Source organism: Oncorhynchus tshawytscha, linkage group LG26 (assembly GCF_018296145.1).
Source record: "Oncorhynchus tshawytscha isolate Ot180627B linkage group LG26, Otsh_v2.0, whole genome shotgun sequence".
NCBI lineage: Eukaryota > Metazoa > Chordata > Actinopteri > Salmoniformes > Salmonidae > Oncorhynchus > Oncorhynchus tshawytscha.
Window position 1 is genome coordinate 32,855,874 of NC_056454.1, and position 16,290 is coordinate 32,872,163.

The 16,290-nt window shown below is 40.3% G+C and overlaps 1 protein-coding gene across 1 annotated transcript in view; it reads left to right on the plus strand.

Moving 5' to 3' along the window:
* Positions 1–670: 670 nt before the first annotated feature.
* Positions 671–16,290, plus strand: part of znf385b (zinc finger protein 385B) — a 160,054-nt gene continuing 144,434 nt past the window's right edge. Inside the window, exon 1 of the mRNA XM_024389610.2 lies at positions 671–798. The gene's annotated coding sequence lies outside the window, so the exon portion shown is untranslated. The remainder of the gene's footprint in view (positions 799–16,290) is intronic.

A 16,290-nucleotide genomic window follows, 5' to 3' on the forward strand; every position in this document is an offset into this window, starting at 1 on the left:
CTGGAAGCAAACAGGGTAAGCAAAAAAACTCATATGCAAGACAACAAGAGTACATGGATGTATTGTTTTGGTATTAATATAAAATGCAAGAATAAATACATATCTATAACACCGTCCCCCCCCCCAAAACTAACCATATTTGGTTAGTAGAGACCATACTGAGTATTTCCCACCCCCACTGAGACAGGTAGAACATTTTTCTCTCTGCAAGCCAATTAGCATCCCATGTACAGTCTATTACAGTGTATTGCATTGGAGGCCATGGAAGGGGTGGAGAACTAAGTGCTGCTGGGTATGTACGATACAGTGCCCCTCCAAAACTAAACATATTTGGTTAGTAGAGACCCTACTGAGTATTTTCCACCCCACTTTAGCTGATACAAGTACAAAAGTTATCTCTATAGCCCAATATTCACAACATACCAGTACATATACCTTGTGTTTGTTCATTATTGGTCTTAATTATTTTTTTAACATATTTTGATTTGTTTTCATAAATGTGTTATTGTATTTTCTTGTTGGCATAATAAAAGTGGCCATAGAGTCCAATTCAATATCATTTGAATGAGTATCCATATTGCAATGTTTTGAAATGCAGGCTTTTATTTTGAAAGTTTCCTTTTTACCATATGAAAGTATCGTCATTGTTTGTGCTGCTGGCAAAATACTACTCAGCTCCTCGCTGTCAAATATTTGGTGCGCTAGTCAGTGGAGAAGGCATTTGGAATAACCGGCCGGCAAGCTGAAAGAACAGAACGGAGACCGTTTTACTTTCCTGACACCCAAGCCTAACCACAGGTAAGTCAATAAACTGCAAGACGTGATTGATTATGAAATGCATTCGATCGGATTTCCTTGTATTTTACAGCGAAAATGTGCAAGGTAAATAGATGGAGTCAATGGGAAGTTTCATATTTCTATTTCCACTAATACGGCAGCCAGTCCATTTTATTTCTTCACTTTTCACTAAAATAATATACAAGGGGCATTTTCCTTTAATTTACGCTAAGATTAGTCTAGTTTTGGAAGCTATTTTCTGAAGTAAAAGTTATCTGGAAGTTTTACATTGCAATAAAATCGTTTCTTTATTCTTTGTCATTAGATTTTGAAAGTGCGCTTGTCGGCTCTGTGATATGCGACCAAGTTATGTCAACTGAGCATCGTAGTGCATAGTTTATATTCTGCGGACCTGTAATGCACGTGTTATTAATACATCAGTAGAGGTTATTTCTTCATCTGCCACCTGTTAGGAAATACATCGATGGCTTCTTGTCAAGTATATAATTTCCTTGGTGGCTAAATAGGACATGCATTTATTCCAAAAAAAGAAGGAAATCAAATAAAAATATATCTCTCCATCTAATTATTAGGTTTTAGGTTCTACAGCTACAATGATCGTTTGGCGCAGGTCAGTCCACCTTGATTGTAGGCAATGCGTGAGATAGCCTATCAGTCTTCGCAGACAGTCTTCTAACGGTTTCGCTTTGTGTAGCCTAGTGATAATGCTGTCAATCAATGGGCTGCATTCCTTTATACAAATCTATTTTTCCGACGTGAGGTCATGTGTTTTGTTGTCTGTTAGGCTATGTGTTTTGTTTCAATGGGAGAACCGTTTTGCCTACAGTGCCCAGAATGCTGTTTGAAAATGTTAGAATAAGTGGAGGAGACTGCAGCAATCACCAATAGCTGTATTCACTTTTTTAACCTTGTCTGACATTGACAGATCATTTTCTATACACGATTTATTGCAGGATAGAATGGGAAAAAAGTGATTTAGTTCTGTCCTTGAGCTGTTCTTGTCTAATGATGTTCTGTATTATGTCATTCTGTATTATGTTTCATGTTTTGTGTGGACCCCAGGAAGAGTAGCTTCTTCTTTTGCAACGGCTAATGGGGATCCTAATAAAATACCAAAATAACATACCAAATACCAAGTCACAAACATTTGTTATATACGTTTTATGCAGTATCTGTGGGTCCGTGTGTGTGTTTTTATGTGTATGTGTGCTTGTGCATGCCTGTGTGTGTGGTGTGTATTTTGCATTGACAGACTGATTAGGGCCTGATCTATCTGTGGCCTGGTGACCTGGCATGTTCTGAGCGTGTTGTTCTGCCACCTGTCTAACCAGCTACCAACCATCAGTCTTGCCAGGCAGGTTGAGGAGGAGCACATTGTTTTGTCATGGTTGCTTATTGACGACACCAATGGAGTACAGAGAGATTTTATTGAGTGGGTGGGGCAATGAAAGGTGTGTGTGTGTGTGCCTGCGTGTGTGGGGGGACAGAGAGAGACAGAGAGAGGGAATGGTTGTATTCATTGTAACAAAATGGACAGGCTTTATTCAGTTGCAAACTATCATGCCAATCTCATGGACTGACACTCCTTTTATCTATAACTCCTATTATCCCCAGCACAATTCCTCAATTCCAAATCAAGTGGTGTGGGGATGAAACACAAACTCAGGATTGGGGCTTTAATCGCATCTATAATAAAGTCAACAGCTATTATTTCGGCACACTTTGCTACTGTGCTAACTCTTAGGATAGGATAGGCATATGTGATCCCTGTCCCTTCCCCTGTCCCTATCCCTGTCCCTGTTGTTTGACTGCTGCGGCTGTGCAGTGAGATGAGATGGCTTTGACTGGCAGACTTGGGTGAAAATTATATTTTAAATCTTTCAAATGCATTTTAGTGTTTTCTTTTAGTGCACTATATAGGGAATAGGGTGCAGACTGTAATTAGTCCCATTCTGTCTGGTATGATTTATAGAGCCTCCATCTCAGTGTGAAGGTGAGCTATAGGATACTGAAAAACAGTCTGGATCCCAAATGGAACCCTCTTCCCTATATCAGGCCTGGGCAATTCCAGTCCTCGGGGGTAACACTTTTCCCCCATCCCTAACAAACACACCTGATTTAAACTAACTGCATTTTTAACTGAAGATCATGATTAGTTGATTGTTGGAGTCAGGTGTGTTAGCTGGGGCTGGGGCAAAAGTGTGACACCAGTTAGGGCCAGAGGACTGGAATTGCCCAGGCCTGCCCTATATAGTGCACTACTTTTTACGAGAGCCTTATGGGACACAGCTCTGTATATCCTCCTCAGCCCTCCACCTGTTCTCTCATGTAGCTGTGGTTGTAATCATTCTCACTGTATTGGAAGCAATGCGATTGACAATGTTGACAATGATATGATGAGCCTTGTCTAGGAGCACAACACCACTGTTTCACACCCACTTTCTAGGTATTATATGTATGAGTGATGCTGACAGTAATCAACTTTTCAATGCATTTGGTACATTACTTCCATGAGCTAACTGTAAGATGTTTTCTGGTCAAGGTTACATCATTATACAAACTGTTAACGAAGGGGAATGAATTGTTGGTTGGTTTGAATATAAAATATGTTTACACACACAACTCTCTCTCTCTCTCTCGCTCTCTTTTTTTCTTTCTATCTGTGAATGCAGCAAATATATTCACATTTTATATTTAGGCCTATTTTTACTCCTGGTGAAGCTGAGCCCAGGGGCTGCCTCTTGTAAAGTGGTCAGGAATGGGGCAGAAACGAATACATTGCCACCACACCTCTACAGCACGTCTCTACAGGGTTTAACAAATGATAACCAGGAGACTGTGTCTGCATCCGAAATGGCACCCCATTCCCTATTTAATATATACCTATATAGTGAATAGGGTGCCAATTGGGATATTGCCTAGGATGGAGGGATGGAGAGAAAGATGGAGGGAAGGCCCATTTCTTTTAAGGTATCTGTAACTGACAGATGCATATCTGTATTCCCAGTCATGTGAACTCCATAGATTAGGGCATCATTATGTGACTTCAATTGACTGATTTCCTCATATAAACTGTAACACAGTTAAAATCTTTAAAATTGTTGCATGTTGCATTTATATTTTTGTTCAGTATGGCAGGATGGAGGGGAGGACAAGGCTGGAAGGTAGAGGAAAAGAAGAGAAAGAAAGAAGTAGTCTCCTTCTTTCTTTCTAAAGGGGTAATGAATCATACAGTGTCGTTCCTGACAGGACTAGGGCGTTAGGTCCTATTTCAGGAGAAACAGACAGTGAAAAGGAACACTGTCTGCCTGAAAACATCCAATAGAGATTTGATGTGTGAAATCTGTGCTACATACTTTGATATGCCATTTAGCTGATGCTTTTATCCAAAGCAACTTACAGTACCACAAGTGCATATATTTTTTATATGTGACCCCAGAGGGAATTGAACCCATAACCCTGGAGTTGCTAGGACCTTGCTCTTATTAACTGAACCACACAGAATTACACATGACTTTTTATTTTTGTCTTGCATGTTTGTTTTAGTTACTACTTCCATTTCACCTCAGATTTAAACATCTTATTTCGCCCTATGGTTCTTTCTTTCAAGTGGCCTTTTAATTGCTCCCCTGCTTCTGGTCTTGTCAGGTTGTCTCATTGGCCACAATACTGTGTGGTTCACTGGCATGACATCCCCTAACTAAGCTCTCTTTATGCATGTCTTTATCAAAATGCTAATGCTAACCCCTGACCCAGCATGGCACAGCTAGTACACTGCCATGGCACAGCTAGTACACTGCCATAGCACAGCTAGTACACTGCCACGGACTTGCAGGATATATGCTAATTTTGACATTTTCTTCTTGTCAGGAATTAAAGTTCATATTCCACAGCTTCTAATCTAAAACATTAAGATGTGTACTCATTGCAAAGGCAATACAGATCGTCAAGGGATGTAACTTTGCGCTTCAGTACATGACGTCTAATTTATGTGTCACGAGTTTCTTGACTCTACACTATTATGGAACGATATGCAATACCTCAAATATAGTCACGCTACCAGTAGAATGAACACATAGTAAAAACAGCACAGCAGGTAGCAGAAAAGATGAGGGCCTGTCTCAGAGTAGGAGTGTCGATGTACAGTATAGAATCAGGTCCCCACTCTTATTCATTACGATTTTAAAGACTAAACTGATCCTAGATTAGCACCCCCTACTCTGAGACTCATTGTGAATACGGGTCTAGGAGGCAAGGCCGTAACATAACAAGCATCGACTGAGACATGCCAGAACCACTAACAGGACAGGACATACAGTGCATTCGGAAAGCATTCAGACCCCTTCACATTTTCCACATTTTGTTACGTTACAGCCTGTATGTTTTTTTCCCCTCATCAATCTACACACAATAACCCATAATGACAAAGCAAAATCAGGTTTTTGAAATGTTGGCACATTTATTAAAAATAAAAAACTGAAATATCACATTGACATAAGTATTCAGACCCTTTACTCATTACTTTGTTGAAGCACATGGCAGCGATTACAGCCTCGAGTCTTCTTGGGTATGACGCTACAAGCTTGGCACACCTGTATTTGGGGAGTTTCTCACATTTTTCTCTGCAGATCCACTCAAGCTATGTCAGGTTGGATTGGGAGTGCCGCTGCACAGATATTTTCAGGTCTTTCCAGAGATGTTCGATAGGGTTCAAGTCTGGGCTCTGGCTGGGCCACTCAAGGACATTCATAGACTTGTCCAGAAGCCACTCCTGCATTGTCTTGGCTGTGTGCTTCGGGTCGTTGTCCTGTTAGAAGGTGAACCTTCGGCCCATTCGGAGGTCCTGAGAGCTCTGGAGCAGGTTTTCATCAAGAATCTATCTGTACTTTGCTCCATTCATCTTTCTCCTGACTAGTCTCATAGTCCCTGCCACTGAAAAACATTGCCACAGCATGATGCTGCCACCACCACCATGCTTCACTGTAGGCATGGTGCCAGGTTTCATCCAGATGTGACACTTGGCATTCAGTCTAAAGAGTTCAATCTTGCTTTCATCAGACCAGAGAATCTTGTTTCTCATGGTTCTGAGAGCCCTTTTAAGTGTCTTTTGGCAAACTCCAAGTGGGCTGTCATGTGCCTTTTTACTGTCTATCTGGCCACTCTATCATAAAGACCTGATTGGTGGAGTGCTGCAGAGATGGTTGTCCAGCCCTTCTGGAAGGTTCTCCCATCTCCACAGAGGAACTCTGGTGCTCTGTCAGAGTGACCATCGGGTTCTTGGTCACCTCCCTGACCAAGGCCCCTCTCCCCTGATTGCTCAGTTTGGCCGGGTGGCCAGCTCTAGGAAGAGTCTTGGTGGTCCCACACTTCTTCCATTTAAGAACGATGGAGGCCATTGTGTTCTTGGGGACCTTCAATGCTGCAGAAATGTTTTGGTACCCTTTCCCAGATCAGTGCTTCGACACAATTCTGTCTCAGAGCTCTACGGACAGTTCCTTCGACCTCATGGCTTGGTTTTTGCTCTGACATGAGCTGTCAACTGTGGGACCTTATATAGACAGGTGGGTGCCTTTCCAAATCATGTCCAATAACTTTAATTTACCACAAGTGGACTCCAATCAAGTGGAAACATCTCAAGGATGATCAATGGAAACAAGTTGCACCTGAGCTCAATTTCGAGTCTCATAGCAAAGGTTCTGAATGCTTATGTAAATAAGGTATTTCAATTTTTTGTGTTTTATAAATTTGCTAATATTTCTAAAACCTTTTTTCACTTTGTCATTATTGACTATTGTGTGTAGATTGATGCAGAATTTTACTTACAGTGGGGCAAAAAAGTATTTAGTCAGCCACCAATTGTGCAAGTTCTCCCACTTAACCCACTTAAAAAGATGAGAGAGGCCTTGTAATTTTCATCATAGGTCCACTTCAACTATGACAGACAAAATGAGAAAAAAAAATCGAGAAAATCACATTGTTGGAGTTTTAATGAAATTATTTGCAAATTATGGTGGAAAATAAGTATATGGTCACCTACAAACAAGCAAGATTTCTGGCTCTCACAGACCTGTAACTTCTTCTTTAAGAGGCTCCTCTGTCCTCCACTCGTTACCTGTATTATTGGCACCTGTTTGAACTTGTTATCAGTATAAAAGACACCTGTCCACAACCTCAAACAGTCACACTCCAAACTCCATTATGGCCAAGACCAAAGAGCTGTCAAAGGACACCAGAAACACAATTGTAGACCTGCACCAGGCTGGGAAGACTGAATCTGCAATAGGTAAGCAGCTTGGTTTGAAGAAATCAACTGTGGGAGCAATTATTAGGAAATGGAAGACATACAAGACCACTGATAATCTCCCTCGATCTGGGGCTCCACGCAAGATCTCACCCCATGGGGTCAAAATGATCACAAGAACGGTGAGCAAAAATCCATTTTGGATGATCCAGAAGAAGATTGGGAGAATGTCATATGGTCAGCTGAAACCAAAATATAACTTTTTGGTAAAAACTCAGCTCGTCATGTTTGGAGGACAAAGAATGCTGAGTTGCATCCAAAGAACACCATACCTACTGTGAAGCATGGGGGTGGAAACATCATGCTTTGGGGCTGTTTTTCTGCAAAGGGACCAGGACGACTGATCCGTGTAAAGGAAAGAATGACTGGGGCCATGTATCGTGAGATTTTGATTGAAAACCTCCTTCCATCAGCAAGGGCATTGAAGATGAAACATGGCCGGGTCTTTAAGCATGACAATGATCCCAAACACACCGTCCGGGCAACGAAGGAGTGGCTTCGTAAGAAGCATTTCAAGGTCCTGGAGTGGCCTAGCCAGTCTCCAGATCTCAACCCCATAAAAAATCTTTGGAGGGAGTTGAAAGTCCATGTTGCCCTGCAACAGCCCCAAAACATCACTGCTCTAGAGGAGATCTGCATGGAGGAATGGGCCAAAATACCAGCTACAGTGTGTGAAAACCTTGTGAAGACTTACAGAAAACGTTTGACCTCTGTCATTGCCAACAAAGGGTATATAACAAAGTATTGAGATAAACTTTTATTATTGACCAAATACTTATTTTCCACCATATTTTGCAAATACATTCATAAAAAATCCTACAATGTGATTTTCTGGATTTTTTTTCTCTCATTTTGTCTGTCATGGTTGAAGTGGACCTATGATGAAAATGACAGGCCTCTCATCTTTTTAAGTGGGAGAACTTGCACAATTGGTGGCTGACTAAATACTTTTTTGCCCCACTGTACTTAATACATTTTAGAATAAGGCTGTGATGTAAATAAATGTGGGAAAAAGTCAAGGGGTCTGAATATCTTACGAATGCACTGTATCCTGGATGAGAAGTTAAAATAAGGTGTATTTTGAAAAATAGACCCGTGCCCAGTCTGCTTTCTCTCTCTGAGTGGGTGCTACATTGCTACTGTAGCCACTGACTGAACAGACACAGTCTGTAACATCCTCTTGTTCCTAAGGCTGTAATGTGGAGCCAAAGTGTGGTCCCTGCCAGACACTGATCTGTAAGTCCACTGCTTGGAATAATTTCACATTTCAAATACTTAAGCTGGTGTTTGATTGATCTTGCCTGGTGCAATGAAACCAATAGAATATTGCAAAACTGCAAATCCCATCCACCTGGCACTCTAGGCAGGCCAAGCAGCAGCTCAGTACCAGAACTTTCATTAAACAACAGGTTAAGAAAAAGCCTGTTAACTACACACACAGCAAGAGCTGGATACTGATCCAATCAGGAGTGTTTCTAACTTCAAAATGCAACAGCTGATACATTTTCAGTTTTACATGTATTTATTTATCACAGGAGTTTTAGTATGCAAAGGTCAAGAGCCATGCGTCCTCCGAAACACAACCCTGCCAAGCCGGACTGCTTCTTGACACATGGCTTGCTTAACCTGAAAGCCAGCCACACCAATGTGTCGGAGGAAACACTGCACAACTGATGACCGGAGTCAGCTTGCATGCACCCGGCCCGCCACAGGAGTCGCTAGAGCGAGATGGGACAAAGGCATCCCGGCCAGCCATACCCTCCCCTAACCCAGATGACGCTGGACCAATTGTGCGCCGCCTCATGGGTCTCCCGGTCAAAATGTACATCAAAACTAGACGTTAAACGGATGTTTGTGCCCAGTGGGCTATAACCTCAGTTGAACCTTTGTATTATGTGATTAACTTTACCACCTTTTCCTCTGTTGATATCTTTTTCTGGTTCCTGATATCTTTTTCTGGCCCTTTTACTATCTCCGCGGTTCTAGACGAGAGACTGACATACTATTCCTCAACCTACAAACTGTCAATGTGGTTTACAGGGAAAAACAGCTTTTCTTGTGGGTTCTGAGTTGAGTGAATCTTTTAGTGTTTTAGCTTACTCATGCAGGTCCTGGTTAAATATATATGTGTTTTAATTATTCAGGGAATTCTTGACATCAGAGTTTCAGTGAGATGATCTGTTGAATCTTAGTTACCACTGACAATGATGCGGTTGTATTTTTTTTACATTTGATTTTTGAATTTCAGAAGGTACTTAATCACTTTTCGCCTCAATTAAAATTGCCCACAGACAGTTGTGACTGTACTGCCACACCTTGATTCAAAGTAGACATGCTGCCTGACATTGACTGGGAAAATAATGCCTCATGTCGTCTTTCTCTCACATTTGAGTCCTTAATCACTTTCCCGCTCAATATTACCTTAGTTGTTGTAGCATCAGCACCTTCTTTTCAATTAACATGAACCTAGTTGTTGTAGCGTCAGCGTCTTATTTTGAATTAACATGAACCTAGTTGTTGTAGCGTCAGCGTCTTATTTTGAATTAACATGAACCTAGTTGTTGTAGTGTCAGCATCTTATTTTGAATTAACATGAACCTAGTTGTTGTAGTGTCAGCATCTTATTTTGAATTAACATGAACCTAGTTGTTGTAGCGTCAGCATCTTATTTTCAATTAACATGAACCTAGTTGTTGTAGCATCAGCGTCAGCACCTTCTTTTCAATTAACATGAACCTAGTTGTTGTAGCGTCAGCGTCTTATTTTCAATTAACATGAACCTAGTTGTTGTGAATTAAGTGTCAGCGTCTTATTTTTGAATTAACATGAACCTAGTTGTTGTAGCATCTTATTTTGAATTAACATGAACCTAGTTGTTGTAGCATCTTATTTTCAATTAACATGAACCTAGTTGTTGTAGCGTCAGCGTCTTATTTTTTTCATGAAATTAACATGAACCTAGTTGTTGTAGTCAGTCTTATTTTGAATTAACATGAACCTAGTTGTTGTAGCAGCATCTTATTTTTTCAATTAACATGAACCTAGTTGTTGTAGTGTCTTATTTTGAATTAACAGCGTCTTATTTTGAATTAACATGAACCTAGTTGTTGTAGCGTCAGCGTCTTATTTTGAAATTAACATGAACCTAGTTGTTGTAGCGTCAGCATCTTATTTTGAATTAACATAACCTTCAGCATCTTATTTTGAATTAACATGAACCTAGTTGTTGTAGCGTCAGCATCTTATTTTTTAACATGAAATTAACATTTTGAACCTAGTTGTTGTAGCGTCAGCGTCTTATTTTGAATTAACATGAACCTAGTTGTTGTAGCGTCAGCATCTTATTTTGAATTAACATGAACCTAGTTGTTGTAGCGTCAGCATCTTATTTTCAATTAACATGAACCTAGTTGTTGTAGCGTCAGCATCTTATTTTGAATTAACATGAACCTAGTTGTTGTAGCGTCAGCGTCTTATTTTGAATTAACATTAAAGTTGTTGTTAACTTATTTTGAACCTAGTTGTTGTGTCAGCGTCTTATTTTGAATTAACATGAACCTAGTTGTTGTAGCGTCATCTTATTTTGAATTAACATGAACCTAGTTGTTTGTAGAATTAACATGAACCTAGTTGTTCTTATTTTGAATTAACATGTGTCTTATTTTGAATTAACATGAACCTAGTTGTTGTAGCATCAGCGTCTTATTTTGAATTAACATGAACCTAGTTGTTCAGCATCTTATTTTGAATTAACATGAACCTAGTTGTTGTAGCGTCAGCATCTTATTTTGAATTAACATCAGTGTCTTATTTTGAATTAACATTAACATGAACCTAGTTGTTGTAGCGTCAGAATTAACATCTTATTTTGAATTAACATGAACCTAGTTGTTGTAGAATCAGTGTCTTATTTTGAATTAACATGAACCTAGTTGTTGTAGCGTCAGCATCTTATTTTGAATTAACATGAACCTAGTTGTTGTAGTAGCATGAATCTTATTTTGAATTAACATGAACCAGCATCTTATTTTGTGTCTTATTTTGAATTAACATGAACCTAGTTGTTGTAGTGTCAGCATCTTATTTTGAATTAACATGAACCTAGTTGTTGTAGAATCAGTGCCTTTTTTTCTTATTTATTTAAATAAAAAGTGATTGAGTCAAATTGGATAAAAAAGTGCAAAACATTGCAAAAATCAGTTTGAAGATTTGAACTCTATCAAACCTGTGAAAAATATGGGATAAGTGAAATTCGGCAAGGAAGCAACATTAACTTATGTGTAGAGTGATTTATATTGAGAGAGAGAGAACAGCTGGGAAACATTACAGCAACTCTAATCCTTTCAACAATGACACCACAGTGCCACGCAGGACACACACACACACACACTCCGCTGACGTAATAGGAAACACACCACGTTAACCATATCCTGATACTGACGAGAAACTGAGAGAGGGTCGGCAGCAGTCTGTAGGCCACACACTCACATTCACACACACGCGGATGTCTTATACAACCACTGCGAATAGAACATGTCCACGGTCAGTCCTTGACATCTGCACTGCTTTTGAACCGGGTCAATAGAAAGGCCTTTTAATAGAAACATTAAATGGATTGTAGCATATATGACAAGTGTACCACAGAGGGTTTTAAATAGAGTTGAACATCCTGCAGGCCATGTCCCAAATGGCATCCTATTCCCTATATAGTGCAAAGGGCCCTGATCAAAATTAGTGCACTATGAAGGGAATATGGTGCCATTTGGGATGCAGCCATAGTCCCATATGGCAGGTGGACCACAGAGGTTCGCACAGAGTTGAGTCCTCGTTCTACTTCCTCTAGCTTGCCCTCCTTCCTTTCCCGTCCCTCAGCCTCAGGTACGTGTTGCTGTCTGGGAGTAACATTACAGGGATCATGAATACTTCCATTAGCTGAAGTGCGCTGCTGTTAAATTATTTGTGGTTCCACTAGATCAGTGGTTCCCAAACTTTGTATAGTCCTGTACCCCTTCAAACATTCAACCTCCAGCTGCGTACCCCCTCTAGCACCAGGGTCAGCGCACTCTCAAATGTTGTTTTTTGCCATCATTGTAAGCCTGCGACACACACTATACGATACATTTATTAAACATAAGAATGAGTGCGAGTTTTTGTCACAACCCTGCTCGCGGGAAGTGACAAAGAGCTCTTATAGGACCAGGACACAAATAATAATATTATAATAATCAATCATTTTGCTCTTAATTTAGACATCTTACATATAAAACCTTATTTGTTCATCAGAAATGGAGAATAACTCCCCACAGGTCAATGAGAAGGGTGTGCTTAAAAGGATGCACATAACTCTGAAATGTTGGGTTGTATTGGAGAGAGTCTCAGTCTGAAATCATTTTCCATACACAGTCTGTGCCTGTATTTAGTTTTCATGCTAGTGAGGGCCGAGAATCCACTCTCACATAGGTACAGTACGTGGTTGCAAGGGGCATCAGTGTCTTAACAGCGTGATTTAACAAGGCAAGAAACTCTGAGCGCAGCCCTATCCAGAAATCTGGCAGTAGCTTCTGATTAAACAAAGTTTTCACAGAACCGCTTGTTGCAATTTCGATGAGGCTCTCTTGTTCAGATATTGGTAAGTGGACTGGAGGCAAGACATGAAAGGGATAACGAGTTAGGGATAATCCAGTTGTTTCTTTCGGGGAAAGTACCTGCGTAATTGCGCACCTAGCTCACTCAGGTGCTTCGCTATATCACATTTGAAATTGTCCATAAGCTTGAGTTAATTTGCACACAAAAATCATACAATGATGGAAAGATCTGTGTGTTGTCCTTGTTAATGCAGACAGAGAAGAGCTCCAGCTTCTTAATCAGAGCCTCAATTTTGTCCCGCACATTGAATATAGTTGCAGAGAGTCCCTGTAATCCTAGATTCAGATCATTCAGGAGAGAAAAAACATCACCCAGATAGGCCAGTCGTGTGAGAAACTCATCATGCAAGCGGTCAGACGTGAAAATGATGGTCAGTAAAGAAAACTTTAAGCTCGTCTCTCAATTCAAAAAGACGATTCAGTCGTTTCAGTACTTTGCCCCTTGATAACCAGCACACTTCTGTATGTTGTAAAAGAGTTACATGGTCGCAGCCCATATCATTGCATAATGCAGAAAATACACATGAGTTCAGTGGCCTTGCTTTAACAAAGTTAACCATTTTCACTGTAGTGACCAAAACGTCTTTCAAGCTGTCAGGAATTCCCTTGGCAGCAAGAGCCTCTCAGTGGATGCTGCCGTGTACCCAAGTGGCGTCGGGATCAAATACTTGCATGCGTGTTACCATTCCACTATGTCTCCCTGTCATGGCTTTTGCACCATCAGTACAGATACCAACACATCTTGACCACCAAAGTCCATTTGATGTCACAAAACTGTCCAGTACTTAAAAAATACCCTCTCATGTTGTTCTGGTTTCCTTAATTGACCCCCAATAAACGTAACAGATAAATACCAGGAGCTGTGCCAGGCCCGCCACGTCTGTTAACTCATCCAGCTGTAACGCATGTAATTCACTGGCATGTATGCAAAAATGTAATTGTTTCAAAACATCTCCTGCCATTTCATTGATGCGTCCTGTTGTTTGATGAAGGCATTGTCTGTGTCATTTTTTGGGCCTTTTCCCCCAGCATTGTGCCAGCCATATCCGCGGCAGCAGGAAGAATGAAGTCCTCCACAATAGTATGCGGCTTGCCTGTCCTAGCCACTCAGTAGCTCACCATATAAGACATTTCTAGCCCCTTTTTATTAATGTAATCTGTTGCTTTTATACATGTCTTACTACTCGAAAGTCGTCTTTATTTTCGATCAAAAAACTGCCATGGCTTATTTTTCAAATTGTCATATTTCGTCTGCGCAAGACTGAAGGTTTCCCGCGAGAGAGTAACTGTAACGATTCTCGGCATCGTCTGATGAGGAATATGAATGATCGGACCAAAATGCAGCGTGGTACGTGTCAATGTTAACTTTATTAATCTGAACACAAAATAACAAAGGTGAAAACACACACACACACACACACACACACACAAAAACCCAGCCCTATCAGGTGACAAAACAGGAAACAACTACCCACATACAGGTGGGAACAGGCTAAGTATGGTCCTCAATCAGAGACAACGATTGACAGCTGCCTCTGATTGGAAACCATACCAGGCCAAACACATAGAAATACAACACACAGAACAAAACATAGAATGCTCACGCCCTGACCAAACAAAAATAGAGACATAAAAAAGGAACTAAGGTCAGAACGTGACAGTAACGGTTAATGTGATTGGATGTTAATTATTTTACTAGGCTATCTGTAGTTGACATTGTGTTGTTATTTCTCTGAACACTAGATGGTTCAATTTTATTTTTGGCAGTGAAACAAGGCTACTCAAATGTATAGCCCCATTGGAAAATATAAATGTACTGTTTGAAAAGGGGAAGACATTTTTTATTTTGTATTTATACAGTAAAAGTCTGAAGTTTACTTACACCTTAGACAAATACATTTAAACTCAGTTTTTCACAATTCCTGAAATTTAATCCTAGTAAAAATTCCCTGTCTTAGGTCAGTTAGGATCATCACTTTATTTTATGAATGTGTAATGTCAGAACAACAGTAGAGAGAATTATTTATTTCAGCTTTATTTCTTTCATCACATTCCCAGCGGGTCAGAAGTTTACATACACTCAATTAGTATTTGGTAGTGTTGCCTTTAAATTGTTTAACTTAGGTCAAACGTTTCAGGTGGCCTTCCACAAACTTCCCACAATAAGTTGGGTGAATTTTGGTCAATTCCTCCTGACAGAGCTGGTGTAACTGAGTCAGGTTTGTAGGCCTCCTTGCTCGCACACGCTTTTTTAGTTCTGCCCACAAATTTTCCATAGGGTTGAGGTCGGCTTTGTGATGGCCTCTCCAATACCTTGACTTTGTTGTCCTTAAGCCATTTTGCCACAACTTGGGGTCATTGTCCATTTGCTTGGGGTCATTGTCCAGTTGAAAGACCCATTTGCGAACAAGCTTTAACTTCCTGACTGATGTCTTGAGATGTTGCTTCAATATATCCACATAATTTTCTACCTCATGATGTCATCTATTTTGTGAAGTGCACCAGTCCCTCCTGCAGCAAAGCACCCCCACAACATGATGCTGCCACCCCCATGCTTTACGGTTGGGATGGTGTTCTTCAGCTTGCAAGCTTCCCCCTTTTTGCTACAAACATAACGATGGTCATTATGGCCAAGCAGTTCTATTTTTTTTCATCAGACACCAAAAAGTACGATCTCTGTCCCCATGTGCAGTTGCAATCCGTAGTCTGGCTTTTTTAATGGTGGTAGTGGCTTCTTCCTTGCTGAGCGGCCTTTCAGGTTATGTCGATATAGGACTCGTTTTACTGTGGATATAGATACTTTTGTACCTGTTTCAACCAGCATCACAAGCATCACAACCAGCATCACAAGCATCACAACCAGCATCACAAGTTTCTTTGCTGTTGTTCTTTGATTGATTTGCACATTTCGCACCGTAGTACGTTCATCTCTAGGAGACAGAACTCATCTCCTTCCTGAGCTGTAGGATGGCTGTGTGGTCCCATGGTGTTTATACTTGCGTACTATTGTTTGTACACATGAACGTGGTACATTAAGGCTCCCAAGGATGAACCAGACTTGTGGAGGTCTACAATTTTTTGATTTTGATTTATTTTTATTTTTGCATGATGTCAAGCAAAGAGGCACTGCGTTTGAAGGTAGGCCTTGAAATACATCCACAGGTACACCTCCAATTGACTCAAATGATGTCAATTAGCCTATCACAAGCTTCTAAAGCCATGACATCATTTTCTGGAATTTTCCAAGCTGTTTAAAGGCACAGTCAATTTAGTGTATGTAAACTTCTGACCCACTGGAATTTTGATACAATGAATTATAAGTGAAATAATCTGTCTGTAAACAATTGTTGCAAATATTACTTGTGTCATGCACAAAGTAGATGTCCTAACCGACTTGCCAAAACTATAGTTTGTGAACAAGAAATTTGTGGAGAGATTTAAAAATGAGTTTTAATGACTCCAACCTAAGTGTATGTAAACTTCTGACTTCAACTGTATATATAAAAAAAATGTGAATCACATTTTTATTTGGCGTACCCCAGTTTG